The 13,108-nt window shown below is 37.9% G+C and overlaps 1 protein-coding gene across 13 annotated transcripts in view; it reads left to right on the forward strand.

Annotated features, from left to right (window-relative positions):
• The first annotated feature begins 2,534 nt into the window (after positions 1-2,534).
• Positions 2,535-13,108, forward strand: part of CTNND1 (catenin delta 1) — a 50,923-nt gene continuing 40,349 nt past the window's right edge. For 2 of the 13 annotated variants that reach the window (XM_081275102.1, XM_081275105.1), the window contains exons 1-2: positions 2,541-2,812; positions 4,190-4,313. The gene's annotated coding sequence lies outside the window, so the exon portion shown is untranslated. Of the gene's footprint in view, positions 2,813-4,189; positions 4,314-13,108 lie in introns of all 13 variants that reach the window. The other 11 variants (XM_081275103.1, XM_081275106.1, XM_081275107.1 and 8 more) reach the window with 9 other exon arrangements.

A 13,108-nucleotide genomic window follows, 5' to 3' on the forward strand; every position in this document is an offset into this window, starting at 1 on the left:
AAAACACTGTTCATGCTTTCATGGAGCTTATCTTCTGGTGGGGAAGACAGAAACACACAAATGAAAGCAAAATAGAAAGGAAGACAAAATAATTGTAAGTTGTGAGCAGTGATTTGGTGGAGAAAACAAGACCAACCCATCTCTAGAAAATCACAGAACATTCTAGAATAGAGCTCGGATCTGGAACCGAGGGAATCATCAAACATTTCTTGTGCAAATTATTTTCCTCTGACAATCATCTTTGGCTTTTGAACTTGCTGTGGAGAGCAGAGGTAGAAGATACAATAAAGCAATGGGAGAAGATTCTTAGATAATGAGACTTGAAGGCTGTTCATTATCTTTGTGATAATGTATTCATTTCCCATTCTAGTTTGTTTAAAACCCATCAAACAAGTGCTGGATGCTTGTTTGGTCTTGGCTACCAAGTATGAGGATCTTTAAGACTGTATACCAAATATGGTGGGGTAAATAATGACTAGATCAGCCTGATTAAATGGGCACTTCATGCTGAGGAGAAGTGAAATTCCAGGTTAGATAAGCAAGATTAGCTTTTGGTTGATAAGTATTACTTTAATGTGTGTGTTTGAGCTACATCCCCGGTCATTTTTAAAATTTTTTATTTTGAGACAGGTTCTTGCTAAGTTGCTGAGGCTGACCTGGAACTTGTGCTCCTTCTGCACAAGTCCCTGGGATTACAGGTATGTGTCTCTACTCCCAACCCAGATTACTTTAATGTATTAAATTAATAAATATGGTACTTTGAAAGCAACAAGGTATTTGGCCTTTATCCTAACTGTATTGTAAGGTGATTCAAAGAGCCTCAGCTATGGAGTCAGACTGATGTAGAGGTCACCTCTTAGTCAGATGAACTCTGGCAGTTTTCTTTGCTTAACTGAGCTTTGATTTCCTCATCTGTAAAATGGTGGTAATACTCTTTCCATAGTGGTGTTTTAAAAGTTAGAGGTAACGAGCCCCAAGTGACTCTCACGTGGTAGACACTCCATTGGGTTGCTATTATTGGATAATGGTGAGCCATGGAATGTTTTTTGGGGACAGGATAGATAATGGTGAGTTTATACTATACCACTATACGTGGTTTAAAACCCTTTATGTGTATCTTAATTTTCATATTCTTGGCGATAGATATTATCCTCAGAGAGATTATATAATTGAGTCAAGTGGTACATGGACTTGAGTCAGTGCACTTACAAAGGTGGGGTTTGAAGCTAGGGAGTCTGACTACAGAATCTATGCACTTCACCTCTATCCTGGATTATGAAAACTTTATGAAGATTCATTTAGTAAATCTAAAGGTTTTAGATTTTTCAGTAAGCAAGAGAAAGAAACCTTCAATTTAACATTATCATCCTTGTTTAGTAATTAGTGAGTGACAAAATAGTAGTCTTTGTTAGGCATAATAAAACTAGCTGGGCATATGCCTGTAATCCCAGTGTTTTGGGAGTCTGAGGCAGGAAGATCACAAATTTGAGGCCAGCCTGGGCAATTTAGCAAGATCCTATCTCAAAATAAAAAGGGATGTAGCTCAGAGGTAAAGTGCCCCTGGATTTAATCCCCAGTAACAATACATAAAAACAAAAACCCCACCCCTGTCTTCCTTCCTGGTCTAACAGTCTTAAAAATGTTTCTTAACTTAGAAGAATACTACCTGTATGATCCTTTATTTAGGTTAAATGTAAAAAAAAAAAAAGAATATATGAATCAGATAATCTTAAGCTTCAAGTTCACAAAGGAATCAAATTTTCTTAAGACTTTACTTATGCTGTTAACCATTTTAGATATATTGCTTGTTTATTGGATGCCATTTACTCTCCCACACAAATTCACCTTATTTTGATTTGGGGACAAATGGGAAGACAGTGATTTTCTTAACAGCCCAGTGGATTCCTACCTTCCTTTTGGTTCAGAATATGGAGACTAAAAACTATTAACAAGTTCAGTCATTTATTATTTTTTCTAATTAGCTCTAATGCAATTAAACCAAAACAAAGAAATTGAGAGTTTACCCCCATATTCCCTACCATCCCAATCAACACATAGTAGTCCTATCTTTCTTTGGGAAAATGCTTTGGGGTAGAAGGCAACAAACCAAACAGCAGGCAAATAACATCAGCTCTTTTCTGTTTCTTCACCCGGATAGGTAGGGAGAGGGAGCAAGAACCCCCATCAAAGAGAACAAATGCTTAAGTATGCCATTCTAAAAAGCCCTTGTTTTTTTCACACGCCCACCCCCTGAGCTCTGCAGTAATTCCTCAGAGATTGTATAGTCTCTGCTTTAAATATAAATATATATATATAAAACTTCCCCCTGTCTCCTTCCTCTCCTCCTCTCTCTCTCTTTTTTTTTTAATTTCCTATAATAAAGTTTCCTATTGGATAAGGTCAGCTCTCTGATTTATGCTTGGCTCCTATTGGAAGCTCGCAGGGGCTGACATCACTTAGGAAAGCGAGGGGGTAGGGCTGCCAGATCAGTTTGTCACCACCCAGGCTCCCTTGCCTTTGGCTGGGTGCAACTTCCATTTTAGGTGTTGGATCTGAGGGGGAAAAAAACGAGAGAGAGAGAGAGAGAGACAGAGAGAGGGAGAGAGAGAGAGAGAGAGAGAGTGAGAGAGAGAGTGAGAGAGAGAGAGAGAGAGAAGAGAAGAGAAGAGAAGAGAAGAGAAGCATAAAAGATCCTGAAAGGAGGAAGAGGTGGTGAAAATCAGCTGCTTTGCTGGATTTGTCTTTCTCAGCACATTGGCGAAGCCTTGGGTTTCTTTCTCAAAGGACTGGTTTTTAGAAGTCCACATTTGAGGTGTGTGCTTTTTTTTTTTTTTAAAGAAAAAAATGTGTGTACAGCCGGGCAAAGGAGGATAAGCCAAGTCGAATTTTTGTCTGACGGTAACTAGAGGGAATTTAAAAACGGAGAGTCTGTTATGCTGATGGGTGACTTTTAAGCAATTGTTTTTTCCTTCTACTTTCAATACTTTGAGGGATTTTGATATTTTATTATATTAAAAAGGTAAAATATTACAAGACCTGGAAACAAACTTCTAGATTTAAAACTGGGAACTGAATGGAATCAGGGGCGTAAGAGAAGTTGTGTGAATTTACATTTTGGTGTGTTCTTTGATTTTATATTTTTTCTGAATTAAGCTAACATACTTCTATTTTCAGAGCCCAAATCAAAAGTTGGTTTTTTGGCTTGTTGTGTGGGTTGGGAAAGGAATTTGTCCGGGTCGGAAGCTAGTTATACAGATGGTTCTTCATATGTTTCAAACTTTTTCTTTTTCCTTTTACCATTGGATTTGTGGAAATGGAAAATTGCAGGGAGCTTTGCAGCTTAAATGGTATTGTGTTTTCCTCCCATAGAGAGTTTGAACGGCCCAGATCGGTTTCAGCCCTGCTGTTCCTGGGTGGATCCCTCTTACTTTTTCAGGTGTGGTGGGTGGGAGCCTCACTCGCCGCTAGATGTAGCCTCCCAGCTTTGCTTTATAAAAGAAAACAAATGGATATATAACTGAATTGACATATCCTTCTCCTCCTAAAACCTTTAATGGCAAAGATTTGTGGAGGTTGTTTTGTTAAATCTGTAATAGGGTAACGCTTGGTATGTACTTAAAAGGGTAGAAGTTCTAATCATGCTTTTTATTTCACTTGAGTATAGTGGCAATACACCTGAAAAAAATTTCAACTTTGTGGTCTCTGAAAGGTCCATAGGTTGAATAAGGTGAGCTAAGAGAAACCATTTACACAAACTTTGATGTTTAAAATGCATTTGAGAAAGCAAAAGGAGAGTTTTTATTTTTAAGTCAACTGGAAAGTTATTTTTTGGAGGTGAGTTTGTTTGGTTAATTTACCTTTAAGTCGGAAGTCTGTTAGAACTGAAGGGCATGACTGTGCTTTCGTATCTTAAACCTTAAGATTTGTTTGGTTTTGTTTTTGCACATATATTTTTGTAAAAGTACTGATTCCAGATAATCATATAGCCAACTCATCAGTAGCTGAAAGCTAGGGTGTTCTCTTCCTCTTTTTGAAATGCGAATCAGTCCGAAAATTATAGCTGAGTAGATACTGCCCTAATTGTAACAAGATGGGCCTTAATGTATAAGCTGCTCATTAGCTTTAAACTGGTATGTATCTTTAATATTCCTCTGATTTCCTACCGCCCCCCTCCACCCATTCTTTTCAGACTAGAACACTTCCTTGAATTTCCTTTCTAGAATGAGAACATTTCTTGAAAGATGATTTCATCCTTGTGAGGTTGTGGCTTCAGGAGGAGACAGAACTTTGTTCTTCCTCTCAATATAAACTAGGTAAGGGTTACATAAAAATTCTGATGTCTGGGTCTTATAACAAGTAAATTAAAAATAAAAAGTGTGTACAGTCTGTTCGGCATAGTTCTTGTTTAATATTTTCCTGATTTTCTTTCAAATGTGCTCTCTACCTTAACTCCATACTAGGGAGGTTTCATTGGAGGGTTGGTTATGTTGCTGCCGGACTGTCGGAGTGTTGGTTTCCCACTCAACCTTTAGTGGGGAGGGATGAGAGAATCTGAAGGAAGAGTACAAAGGCAGTTTGAAAATAGGTTCTGGATGACTGAGTGATAGTGATTTGGGTCCGGCTTTAAATACTGAGCTTTGTGTAGCTGCAGTGAACATTGCAGTTAACTAGGGTCTAGGACTGTTTCCATGAACTAAGGCATTGTTTTGATTTGTGTGTAGTATTAGAGCCTTTGGGGTGATAAGATGGAAGATTTGTCTTTTACCTCACTACTGGTTGTTGTTGTTTTCCCAGGAATTATAGTAAAAGGTACAGATAAGAAAATCTTTTATTTTGTAATTTTTTTGTTTTTTTCTTTATTTTGATTTTGGGGTAAAAATGATGACCACTGTGAGTTGTACAGATTTTTCTTTCCTTGTTTGTCTCCTATATAATACTGTTGGTTTCTTTGTTATGTGAGCAAGGTAGTGATCCGTGTTCCAGGTGGAGTCTCTTTTGAGTGTTTAGAGTTCTAGTACCTTGCTTAGGATTCCAGCATGGACAGAGGGACTAGAATATGTTCTGCCAGCTAGTATAAAATTGAGGTTATTTGAGATCTTAAAAAAAGAAAAGCTCCCAATAATTACAATCCAGCCTTTGGTTTATGAAGTAGTTGCTCTCCAGGGTTGGGTGAGATAAGATTAATGCAAATAAATTAAGCATAGATCATTATCTATTGATAAAATGATTAGCTCTGTATAATTTTTGCTTTCTATTTTGGTACATGATAGTCCTCTGTTAGTAACTGCCAGGTTCTCTTGCCTTTCCCCTCATTGTTTTTTATGGTGTGCTAATCATTTTGCACAAACTATTACTTAATTCCAACAAAAACCCTTTTTTTTTTTAAAAAAAAAAAAAAGAAGGAATCCCAAACAGTTTTGCTGAAAATCTTTACTGCCTGTAAATGGTGGAGGCCAGGATTAACCCTGGTCTGACTTGACTACAAAGTCCAATGACTTAACCACTAATACACTGCCATTCTTCAGAGAGAATGGAAATAACAGAACTAAAATGAACTTACAAGAGGCAGGAGTGTTTCATTTTATGTAGGATCAGTAGTCACTCAGATTTCAAACCTTCTCCCATTTCCTTCAGCACCCATGTTGGGATAATGTATGTATGTAAAAGATCCATTTTCCTTAGAGCCCTGGGGAGTTGAATATGCTAGAATGGATATTATTTTTAGAACAGGGATCTTTCCATATGTGTGCCATTGCTGTCCCTTTTTTCCCTCCTTTTTCTTTCTTTCTTTCTTTTTTTTTTTTTTTTTTTTGGTACTGGGGATTAAACTCAGGGTCATTCAACCACTGAGCTACAACCCCAGCCCTATTTTGTATTTTATTTAGAGACAGAGTCTCACTGAGTTAACTTGGTTTCTCGCTATTGCTGAGGCTGGCTTGAATTTGTGATTCTCCTGCCTCAGCCTTCCGAGCTGCTGGGATTATAGGCGGGCATGCCTGGCTCTTTTTTTGAGACAATTTCCTTATATTTCCCAGAGTGGCCTTGAATTGGCCATCCTTTTGCCTTAGCCTAACCTAGTGGCTGGGATTACAGGTGTGTGTCACTGTGCCTGGTTCTAATTCCTTTAAATTCCTACAGTTGTCTCACACTGTATTTGATTATCAGTGAAGTTTTCTTTTCCCAGAGAATTTTCAGGTATTTGGTTTAGAGGGAGAAACTTGTAGGAGGTAGTTCAAATACCATAGTAATCATACTATATTAAAATTCTCTCTCTTTTTTGTCTTTTTTACTTCTAGACTAAGCTGCTTGGGTATAGGTACTATCTTCCTACCTCTGAATCCTTTAGTATCTATCTTAGTATATGTACATACTAAGGTGCTTCGAAAGCCTTGGTTAAATAAGGCACTTGATTGTAATAATTGAGGGATATTTATTTAGCAATACTAGGGATTGAACCCAGGGATGCTCTACCACTGAGTACAGCCCCAACCCTTTTTTTTATGTTGAGACAGGGTCTCACTAAATTGTTGAGGCTAGCCTTGAATTTGTGGTCCTCATGTTTCAGCCTTCCATGTTGGGATTACAGGCCTGATCCACCACCTAGCTAGTGAGGAACTTTTGTGGGGAAGGCTTGAAAGGAAGTTGAGATAAGAAGCAAAACAACATAAATTAATAATATTTCCATGTGGTTTTGAAACTTTTACTGTAGGCTGAGGTTCAGTCTACATCTTCTTCCTTTCATTTTTAAGCAAAGTTTCTGGAAATAATAGTAAAGATTTTAACTTTACTTCTGTTTCCTTTCCTGCAAGCAGCCCAAGAAAGGTGTGTGTAAAAAGCAAGGTGTGTAAAAAGCAAAGGACCTAGGTCATTCATTTCAGAAGCTATTAGTTTCACCACTGAAAATCTAAAAAATAGCCATTTTTTTAGGGAAGAATACATTAGGGCAGCAGCAAGGAAGTACTGCTTTCAGCCCTGGTTGGAAAGAGTGGTTTTCTACCTGTTAATAAAAACACAAAGAGTGTGGAAGGATAGTTTTGACCATCAGTGCTTCACTTCAGAGAAATCATGTTTGGTGTCTTTATTTTTAGTGGGGGTAGGGGGTGGGGGGGGAGGTGCCGGGTAGGCCTGGAGATTGAGCACAGGGCCTTGTACATGCTGGTGAGCATTCCACCATTGAGCTACATCCACAGCCCCTGATATCATTTGTGCTGTTTTTTTGTTTTTGGGTACCAGATTGAACTCGGGAGCACTCAACCACTGAGTCACATCCCCAGCCCTATTTTGTGTTTTATTTAGAGACAGTCTCACTGAGTTGCTTCGCGCCTTGTCATTGCTGAGGCTGGCTTTGAACTCGCAATCCTCCTGTGTCAGCCTCCTGTGCTGTGTGCACCACCATGCCCAGTTTATCATTGTGGTTTTTATCACTGCTTCAGTCATGGATCTTTAGGAGATTTTGTTCGTTAAGTGTATTGGAACGTTTATGAGTTTAAGAACCAAAATTAGTTTTCATGGGTAATTTAGAATCCTGATAGTAACTGGAAACTTGCCTAAAGGAATGAACTGTAGGTAATCAGGAAAGAAAGAACTACAAATATTTTTTCATGTTCCTTTCCCTCGGAGAAAGGGGTTAAAATCAGACAATGCTGAAACAGGGATTGCTTTGCTAAAAAATGCAGCTACCTTCAATGCTTCCAATAGAGTACTGATATAGCGTGGCCGGGTGATTGTAGGAGGCAAGAACAACTCTTCTGGATAGGAGTGAAAAGGGGGGAGTTAGGGTGTTATTGTTTTGTGTTTAGTCATATATATTTTTTGGAAGTATTCTCCGTAATTTACTGGGAATTTCATGTTGATTATTAAATATTATATTAAATATTATACACTGTTCTTGATTATAAATATTTTTTTTTTTTTAAAGAGAGAGTGAGAGGGAGAGAGAGAAAGAGAGAGAGAGAATTTTTTTTTTTTTCTTAATATTTATTTTTTAGTTCTCGGTGGACACAACATCTTTGTTGGTATGTGGTGCTGAGAATCGAACCCGGGCCGCACGCATTCGAGGCGAGCGCGCTGCCGCTTGAGCCACATCCCCAGCCCCTTGATTATAAATATTATATATATGTAGGGCCTGTCTGCATTTACTGATCTGGTTCAAGGACAGTTCTTACTTTTAGAGCCCCTTCCTGTCCTTTGAGTCCAGTTTAAAAGTTCTTACTTTTAGAGCCCCTTCCTGTCCTTTGGGTGCAGTCTGATTGGAATGATTTGGGCAATTTAAATCAGGCATGTAGAGAGGGGGCCTTATAAGGATCCATAGTTTTTTTTTTTTTTTTTTTTTTTTAGTTGTAGATGAACACAATATCTTTGTCATGTTTCATTTATTTATTTATTTATTTTTAATGTGGTGCTGAGGATCGAACCCAGTGCCTCACGCATGTGAGGCAAGCGCTCAATCACTAAGCTACAGTCCCAGCTGCAGTTTGGGTTTTTTTTTTTTTTTTTTGGAGAGGGGTCTCTATGTTGCTCAGGTTGGTCTTCAACTTCTTGGCTCAAGTGATCCTCCTGCTTTAGCTTCTGGAGTAGGTGGGACTACTAGAGTGTACCACCTTGCCTGGCTCCAGATTTTCTTAAGGCATTCTGTGCTCGTTCATGATAGGTAATTTGTCATGGTTTTCACAAAACGTTTCCCATTATGATGATAAAAGTGATTTTAACATTTTCATTTCAAACTTGCAGGAAAGTTTGCATGAATAGTACAGTAACTTCTGTATACCGGTCACTTACTCAGACACCAAGTGTTGCTTTATTTTTATTTGTTTGTGATACTGGGGATATATCCTAGGTCCTTTGACATGCTAAGTAAGCGCTTTACCACTGAGCTCCATCCCCAACCCTGTTGTATGTTTTTTGACCAATATGCTGACCAAAAAGTTAATTTCCAATCTGTTTCACTAGTGTGGTGAGACAAGGCTGCATAGCAGAGTGCTTAAGGATATGGATGCTGAAGTCAGACTAAACTGCTTGGTTTCAAATCTTGCTCCAGTACCTACTAACCTATGGCAAATTGCGTAATTGCTCTGTGTTTTAGTCTTGTCTGTAAAATGGGGATAATATTAACTGTCTTATAGGACTGTTGTGACAATTACATGATTAGATATGTAAAATTTGTGGAACAGTGCAGAGCTCATAGTAATACCTTATATTTGCTATTAGAATGGTAAATGAATTCAAACTTCATTTGTCTGTTGGACTAAATATCTTCCTTCCTCCCTCCCTCTCTTCCTTCCTTCCTTCCTTCCTTCCTTCCTTTCTCTCTCTCTCTCTCTCTCTCTCTGAGGATAGAACCCAGGGATGTTTTACCACTGAGCTACATCCCCAGTCCTTTTTATTTTTTATTTTGAGATGGGGGTCTCGATAAGTTGCTGAGGGTCTCACTAAATTGCTGAGGCTGGCCTTCAACTTGTGTTCCTCTTGCCTCAGCCTCCCAAGTCTCTGGGATTAAGGTCTTAGAACCTGAGATTTAGACCAAAAAGAAAACATAGAAAAAGAAAAAAGACCTCAAATTTGGGGCAGGATTATAGCCCAGATTAGAGTGTGTGTTCATGCAAGACCCTAGGTTCAAACCCTGACACCAGAAACAAAAACAAAAAACTTCAAACCTGAGATTCAATGTTAGATGTAGATTTTTTTTTCCCTTATACTAGGGAATTCACCCATGGCTCTTTACCACTGAGCTACATCTTCAGCCCTTTTTATTTTATTTTTATTTTTTTATTTTGAGGCAGAGTCTCTAACTTGCATAGAGCCTCACTAAATTTCTGAGGCTGACCTTGAATTTACATTCTTTCTGCCTCAGCTTCCCAGAGTCATTGGAATTACAGGTGTGGGCCATCATGCCAGCTAGATGTAGATTCTTATATTGTGGAATAAATGGACTTTATGGGTGGGTAAGCTAACTTTTTTTATTTAATGGGGGAAAAAGTTTTTTTAGTAGCCAACTTTGGGGAGTTGTATGGATGGGGTTATCCAAAACAATGGTGGTATGAGAATGGATTGCTTTTAATAAAGTGTGGTGTGAATGGGGTAGAGAAACAGGTAGCAAAGCTTGAGTATCTTACAATAATTTCTTCAGAGACTTCAATACTTTAGATTAAAATAACTGCAATACAAGTTACTCCTACCATTTTGTTTTTACAAGAGATAGAACTCTAGCATCTAAGAGGTAACTTTAATTTTGTCAGAGAATGGATTGAAAGGTTTTGTTTGGGTTTATTATTCTTGGCTTTGAAAGAGGTTTTTTTTTTGGTACTGGGATGCCTAACCACTGAACCACATCCCCATCCCTTTTTAAAATATTGTATTTAGAGACAGGGTCTCACGGAGTTGTTTAGGGCCTTACTAAGTTGCTGAGGCTGGCTTTGAACTCTTGATCCTCCTACCTCAACCTCCTGAGTTGCGGGGATTATTGGTGTGCACCATCATACTCGACTGAATGAGATTCTTTTCTTTTTTTTTAATATTTATTTTTTTAGTTGTAGTTGGACACAATACCTGTATTTCAGTTATTTATTTTTTTGTGGCGCTGAGGATCGAACCCAAGGTCTCGCACGTGCGAGGCGAGTGCTGTACCGCTGAGCCACAACCCTAGCCCCTGAATGAGGTTCTTTACCTCAAAGTCTTGCTTGTCTAACCATGACTTTAGGATAACATTCAGTTATGAATGGTTGTAGTGGAAACAATTAAAACGATTACACAGAAATGAAGGCAGGCTTTTACTATCCCTTTTCTTGAAATAAACTCCTTTTTTGTGTGTGTTCAGGAAACACTTCTCTACAGTTGTTATTTATGGATATTTGTAAAACTGACATATAGAAATTTTGAGTTCATGAATGCTTCCTGTGAAAAGTATGCTTCTAGGAAGAGTGTGCTTTTATATGGAAAAGCCCAGCTGTTGCCTGTGGGACCATATGTATGTGGTAGATACAGCCTTGCCTGGAAACGTGAAGGTTTTTTCAACCTAGGATTTTCTTTTTTCTCCCCCCTTTTTTTTTTTTCATGCTAAATAACTTGTGAAAATCGGGTTCTAAATAGGTTTAAAATAATTTCTGGCCAGCCCAGTGTTACACACCTGTAATTTCAGCTACTTAGGAGGCTGAGGCAGGAGGATCTCAAGTTCAAGGTCAGCCTCAGCAACTTAGCAAGACCCTGTCTCAAAAAAAAAAAAAAAAAAGAAAATAAAAAGGGCTGGGGATGTGGCTCAGTGTATGCAATAATAAATAATAATGATAATAATTTATGTTGGTGCTCCATAGCCTTCTACCATGACTCCCTCACCCAGCATCCTACTTTTAATTTTCTGTGTGTGTGTGTGTGTGCGTGCGCACGAGCACACTGGAGATTAAACCCAGGGTCTTGTGCATGTGAAGCTCGCTTTCTACTGAGCTACACCCCTAGTAGCCCCTTAACAGTTCTCCTTCAGTTTCTGTCCTATTGGTTTCCTTTCCTCTTCTGTCTCCCTTTTTCTCGCCTTCCTTTTTTCTCCTCATTTTTCACCTTAGGTTGGTGGTCTTCATGGGAGCATTGTTTTCCTAACTAACAATTGATATGTGAGAAGCTTGCTTCTTTTTCTGAAAAAAAAAAAAATTACTTAATTACAAAAGGTAGAAGTGTTAGGCTATTGCTTCTGGTATATTTCAGTTTTACATTAGGATTATAATTATAATCTAAGACGATTGACTTGTTCTAGTAACTTAGTTTTTATCTTTGATTTTCAGATGTCATCTACATTTCCTAAAATTAGTTACTATTATGGCTTATTTGAGCAAAAGAAATTTACTTTCCCCAGAGTAAATTATTAGGTTTTCTTGTTGTTGTACTTGAGGTTGAACCCAGGACCTTGCACATGCTAGGCAAACACTTTACCACCAAACTACATCCCCAGCACTTTTTATTTTTTGTATCTTGCAGTACTGGAGATTGAACACAGGGGTACTCGACCATAGACTTGTATCCCCAGTTTTTTATTTTTTGTTTTGAGACAGGATTTCACTGAGGTGCCCAGGCCAGCCTCAAATATCAGATCCTCTTTCCTCAGCCTCTCAACTTGCTGGGATTCGGCATGTATCATCATGCTCGGCAAGGAGTTTATATTTTATTTTATTATTTTAATTTTTTAATATTTATTTTTTAGTTGTGGTTGGACATAATACCTTTATTTAATTATTTATTTATATGTTGTACTGAGGATTGAACCCAGGGCCTCTCATGTGGTAGGCGAACACTCTACCGCTGATCCACAACTCCAGCCCAAGGAGTTTATATTTTAAGAAACTAAAATTTATTCTAATAGTTGACGATATAAGACATTGTTATAGGAACTAGGTCAGCTTTTCAATTACCTTTATCAAAGCACCTGCAGTTCCCATTTCATTGCAAGTGAAGTAAACTTCATTGAAATAAAGTAACTGATTTATATTCAGTACATTTTAAAATAGAGTAATCTACTTTAAAACAGAAATTGGTGCCAATCTGATTTCTTTCCTGATTCTTTGTTGGAATGGGGAAAGTTCTGTAAGCTCTCTGTTCTATTCTCCATTGACAACTTTGTAAATCAGGACACAATTGGCTACTTGTGTGTCTGTCCTGCTGAAGATCAACCAAATGGGGAGGTAAGAATATAGGAGCCCTTAGTTTGTATGCCTAAGATCACAATTAGACAAAGGTTTAGAAATAAAAGTGAAACAAAGTTGATTTATTTTCTTAAATTTAACTTTTTGCCTTCATTGAAGGAGTAAAACATTTTAATTCATCCAAAGAAATTTGAGAGTGTTATATACCATGCACTAGAGTACAATAAAATAAATAAACCTGGGCTGGGGTTGTGGCTCAGTGGTAGAGTACTTGCCTAGCATGTGTGAGGCACTGGGTTCTATCCTCAGCACCACATTAAAAAAAAAAAAAATTAGACCCAAATAATACTTGTTCTCACAGAGCTTAATATCTAGTTGTGAGAAACAAATAATAAATAAATTAAAAAATGTCAGAATGTGATAATGTTATTGAAAAAAAAATAAAGTAGAATAAGAATGGAGGATAAGAGGTGCCATAGTGGGAG

This window comes from Spermophilus citellus (genome assembly GCF_964194105.1).
Source record: "Spermophilus citellus genome assembly, chromosome: 2".
NCBI lineage: Eukaryota > Metazoa > Chordata > Mammalia > Rodentia > Sciuridae > Spermophilus > Spermophilus citellus.